The sequence below is a fragment of the Rhinolophus ferrumequinum genome, chromosome 7 (assembly GCF_004115265.2).
Source record: "Rhinolophus ferrumequinum isolate MPI-CBG mRhiFer1 chromosome 7, mRhiFer1_v1.p, whole genome shotgun sequence".
In the NCBI taxonomy this organism is placed as follows: domain Eukaryota; kingdom Metazoa; phylum Chordata; class Mammalia; order Chiroptera; family Rhinolophidae; genus Rhinolophus; species Rhinolophus ferrumequinum.
In genome coordinates, this window is record NC_046290.1 from 91,331,101 (window position 1) to 91,337,007 (window position 5,907).

Here is a 5,907-nt window from a genome sequence, read left to right on the forward strand (position 1 = left end):
GTGTTAACCCCTTATCAGATATATGATTTGCACATATTTTCTCCCTTTCTATAGACTGCCTTTTCATTTGCTAATGGTTTTCTTTGCAGTGCAGAAGACTTTTAGTCCTTCTTGTTTATTTGTACTTTTGTTGCCTCTGCTTTGGTGTGTAAACAAACTCTTAAAATTGCTTTGCCCGGAAGGAATTTACCAGTTCAGGAAACTTATGAAACTGAGTTGCAGTTTTACTCACTTGCCTCAAGGCTTATGAGGTACAGAAGTGAAAGTCCAAGGGACAACTAAGGTGAAAAGTCAGAAAAGGCCAACTCCCGCCCACCCGCCCTCCCACAGACAACCACCCAAAACACACACACACAGGGTAAGGTTAGACCAGATGAAAACCTATGTTCTTTTTGTGCAAGGGGAAAGATTCCTGTGAGATAGTAAACCATACCCAGGCTTTCTGAATAGTAGAGTAAATTTGCCTCTCAGAGGTGGTACAAAAAAACTCAAACAGGGAATTTAGCTGAGTGTCATTCTGTTTTTGATAGTACCTCAGACATTTGGCAAAACCGAATGTCCCATTGAAAGTGTACGAGAGGGCGGCCAGATGGCTCAGTTGGTTAGAGCGAGAGCTCTTAACAACAAGGTTGCCGGTTCAATTCCCACATGGGATGGTGGGCTGCACCCCGTGTAACTGAAGATTGAAAATGGAAACTGGACTTGGAGCTGAGCTGCGCCCTCATCAACTAGATTGAAGGACAACTGCCTGGAGAAACACACTGTCCCCCAATATTCCGCAATAAAAAAAAAAAAAAAAAGTGTATGAGAGATCCAATTTCTCTGCATTCTTGCCAGTACTTTCTATTATCAGTATTTTTCATTTTAACTATTCTAAGAGATGTTTAGTGCTATCTCTTTAATTTGCATTTCCCAAAAGAATAATGATGTTGAATACTTTATATCCTCTTTGATAAAATGCCTGTTCATGTATTTTGCTCACATTTGGGGTTTTGTTTGTTTGTTTTGTACTACTGCGTTCTTCATATATTCTAGACACAAATCCTTTGTCAGGTATGTGGTTTACAAATATTTTGTCCTAGTTTGTAGCTAGTCTTTTCATCCTCTTAACAGGGAATTTTGATGAAATTAACTTATCAATTTTTTCTTTTATGGATCATACTCTTGGTGTTACATCTCAGAACTTTTTGCCTGGACCAAAGTTCTCAACTTTGGCACTACTGACATTTTGGATGGATAATTCTCTGTTCTGGGGGAGCTGCCCTGTGTATTATAGGATGTTTGTCATCATTCCTGGTGTTGTATCCGCTAGATGCCAATAGCGCCCCCACCTCTAGTCATGAAAATAAAAAATATCTCCAGACATTGACAAATGTCCTCTGGGGGGCAAAATCACCCCTGGTTGAGAGCCACTAGCCTAGCCCTAAGTCTTGAAGATTTCTTCTAAAAGTTTTATAGTTTTACATGTTACATAAAGTCTATGATACAGTTTGAATTAATTTTGTATAAGGTGTGAGGTTTAGGTTGAGGGTCTTTTTTTTTTTTTTTTTGCTTATGGATGTCCAATTGCTCTAGTACCATTTGTGAAAAGACTATCTTTCCTCTATCAAATTGCTTTTGCACCTTTGTCAAAAATCAGTTGGGTCTATTTGTCTGGGTCTATTTCTTGGTTCTCTAGTTTGTTCTATTGAGCTCTAATTGCTTCTTGGCCTTTTGGCTAAGATCGGGTACGAGCTATGTGTCTCTCTCTCTGCTGATACCACCTTGTCTTGATTACTGTAGCTATATAGTAAGCCTTGAAATCGGGTAGAGTTATACCCCCCACTTTAATCTTTTTCAAAGTTGTTTTGGCTATTCTAGTTCATTTGCCTTCATATATATATATATATATATATATATATATATATATATATATATATAATTAGAATATGGTTGTCAACATCCGCAAAAATTCTTGCTAAGATTTTGATAGGAGTTACATCAAACCTATAAATTAATTTGGGAAAAATTGACATTTTTACTATGTTAAGTCTTTCAATACATGAGGCATGATATGTTTCTCCATTTATTTAGATCTTCTTTTTTACTAGAATTTTGTAGCTTTCTGTGTACAAATCTTGTTAAATGTGTATCTAAGTATTTATTTTTTGAGCTATTGTAAATGTTATGCTTTAAATTTCAGTTTCCACATGTTCATTGCTAGCATGTGAAATACAATTAATTTTTGTATGTTGGTCTTATATCCTGAGACCTTGCTGAACTCATTTATTAGTTCTAGGAGTGTTTTTTTTTCGTGAGGTTTTTTTTTTTTTTTTTTTAGACAATCACGTCATCTGAAAATAGGGATAGTTTTACTTCTTCCTTTCCAATCTATATGCCTTTTATTTCCTTTCCTTACCTTATTGTGCTGATTAGGACTTTCAGAAATCTTTGCCTTCTTGTCAGTCTTAGAGGGAAAGCATTTCACCGTCAAGTAAAATGTTAGTTGTGGGTTTTTTGTAGATGCTCTTTTCTGGGTTGAAGAAGTTCCCTTCTATTCCAAGTTTGCTAAGAGTTTTTCATCATGAATGGGTGTTGAATTTTGTCAAATGCTTTTCTATGTCAATTGATATGATCATGTGGTTTTTCTTCTTTACTTTCTTAATAAGGTGGATTACATTGTTTGATTTTTGAACATGGAACCACCCTTGAATTTTTGGAATTAACCCTACTCGGTTGTAGTATAACATTGTTTTTATGTAGTGCTGGATTCAATTTGTCAATATTTTGTTGAGGATTTTGCATCTGTGTTTATGAGGAATCTTGGTCTCTGGTTTTGTCTGGTTTTGGCGTCATGGTAATTCTGGCCTCATAATATATAATAGGAAGTGCTCCCTCTTCTATTTTTCTGAAGGTTGTATATAATTGGTGTTAATATTTCTTTAAACATGGGTAGAATTCTCCAGTGAAACTATCTGGGTCTAGAGATTTCTTTTTTGAGAGTGTGAGGTAAGAGTGAACATAGCAGGTCTGTTTCACTCATTTCTCACTTATCTCTGTATCCATGGCGATGACCCTTGGTCAAACTTTGAAAACAAAACTCCTGGAATATTCACATAGCAACGGGTAAGATGTTATTCTATATGCCCAAAGCAGTGGGTCAAGACAAACCAGGTTGTCAGCGTGTTTAAAGTAAACATAAAGATTCACGATGTGCACCCCAGTGCCTGGTTTGGGGCCAGGCTTAGTCACCAGCTGGTATGTGACCAGCTGGTATGTGGCCAGCTCCCTTTAAAAACTTTGGACTCCAAAACTCAAGTAGGATTTCCTGGCCAAGGACATCTCACATCTGTCCCTGCAGATTGCATGTGGAGAAAATGTGTCTGTGCTACCCCGACAGAGAGATAAGAAAGTGTGCATTCGACCCCTCCCGCCTTTGCTCATGAAGATCTTTTTCCTACATTGTATCCCTGCTGTCACAGATCTTTTTTTTTTTTTAATTGGGGAACAGTGTGTACTTCCAGGCCTTTTTTCCAAGTCAAGTTGTTGTCCTTTCAATCTTAGTTGTGGAGGGTGCCGTTCAGCTTCAAGTTTTTGTCCTTTCAGCCTTAGTTGTGGAGGGTGCAGCTCAGCTCCAGGTCCAGTTGCCATTTCTAGTTGCAGGGGGCACAGCCCACCATCCCTTGCGGGAGTCGAGGAATCAAACTGGCAACGTTGTGGTTGAGAGGACGCGCTCCAACCAACTGAGCCATCCGGGAGCTCAGCGGCAGCTCATTTCAAGGTGCTGTGTTCAATCTTAGTTGCAGGGGGCATTGCCTACTATCCCTTGTGGGACTCGAGGAATTGAACTGGCAACCTTGTGGTTGAGAGCCCACTGGCCTATGTGGGAATCGAACCAGCAGCCTTCGGAGTTAGGAGAATGGAGCTCTAACCGCCTGAGCCACCGGGCCGGACACACAGATCTTGAATGTAACTTTATGTGGAGTCCTGTGAGTGCTTCTAGTGGATCACCAAACTAGCTGTGACCCACTGAGACACGAAGTTCTTTTTTTAAAACTATGAATTCGATTTTTAAAATTGTTACAAGACTTTTATAATTATAATTATCTCTTTTATATTGAGTGAGTTTTGGTAGTTTGTGGTTTTCAAGAAATTGGTTCATTTCATCAAGTTGTTGAATTTATGTGGGTAGAGCTGTTTATAGTCTTCCCTTATTATTCTTTTAAAGTCTTCAGACTCTGTAATGGTAGCCAATATTTTATTATTTTGTTGTTGTTGTTTTGTTTTCAAAGCACCTTTATGGACATTATCTGACTTGATTCTAAATATAACCCCACGTAGCAGGCAGAGCAGGTGGTATTATTCGCGTTCAGTTCACAAAGAAAACTCACTTGCTCAGAAGTGACTTTTCAAGACTATAAGGATAGTGAATTGCAGAGCTGATATTAGAGCCCAGGGCTCCTGACTCCAAGCTTCTCTGTTGGTAATAAGGTCCCAACTATCACTCCTACGTGGTTCTGTTTCCTTCCATACCTATCTCTTGGATCTTTTTTAACTGGCCCCTTCACTCTCTACCTAACGCTCCCTGTTACGCTTTTTCTTTAGCAAATCCTGTCTTAGAGATATTTTCCATAGTCTACTCCAGACATTCTTACACCTGGCCTCTCTCCTTTCTCTAGGTATCAACCCTGTCAAATCACACTTGCTTTTTCGGAGACCCCCTAAGGTCTAACCCAGTGGTTTTCAACGGGGACAATTCTGTCCCCCAAGGAACATTCGGCAATGTCTGGAGACATTTTTGACTGTCACAACTGGGGGTTGCCCCTGGCATTTAGTGAGCAGAGGCCCAGGATGCTGCTAAATATCCTACCATGCACAAGACTGCCCCTTACACAAGGAATTATCCAGCCCACAGTGTTAGTAGTGCCAAGCAGTGCCTGACTTAAGCCTAAGCCTGGGGAGACCATGTCTGATTCTTGACTGGCTCATTGTAGGTGGAGGAGCGGTGCCAGTCCATCAAAGCTGTACTGCATTGAATTTGTGGTGGATGACTTAAAAACCTGTGGCTTTGTGGGCTACATGGAGGAGAGTGGCTTCCAGCTATACTACCATAAGATAGGGCTCTGGACCCCTTGGACTTCCACTTAGGATTCCATGGAGATCAAATTGTATTTGCCGATGTCTCATTGTGAGATGTCAAGCCCCACAGCCTGGACAAGTTACAGCCTCACCCACACTTTTGGCATGTACTTGTCTGAGACTTCAATGGAATGTTGGAGTGACAGGTGTCATGGTGACGATGGTGGTGGTTCCTTTCCCCGAACACTGGAAAGCTATTGGTTGTCCATCATCAACTCCATAGTGCTTATGTATTTACTGGTGGGTTTTGTGGCTACGATTCTCATACATGTGCTTCGGATTTGGTACAACTTGGATGACACAATGACCTCTGGAGTTTCTGGTTATGACTGGCCAGGGTGACAATGGAAAATTATCCAGACAGATGTATTCTGCTTCCCTGCATACTATGGTCTGCCCTGTGCTGCGTTTGACGTGGGTGCCTAGGGAGGCTGGGCATTGGTTTCTTGGCCCCTTGGCACTGGTGAGGTGGTAAGAATTAAACAGGGGTTTCTCCCAAGGGGCAGAAGTAAGTAGGTAGTTTGTTCAAAAATAGTTTGCGCATCTTCTTTTTTATCCAAGGTGAGGGGCAGACTTAAGTGATGGGTGGCTCTAGTGGAGATGATGGGTTTTTTGGACGATAGGATTGGGGGAGATTGTTTTACTGGAGGCTTTGGATCTGGGAGAAATGGGGCTGATTTCTCTGAAATTGTTAGAAGAGGGACAAGTGAGACCTAACACAAGCATTCCACTACTACCTCGCAGGCATTATCATCATGGTGCCACGCATTGGGTGTGGAACATCGTTCT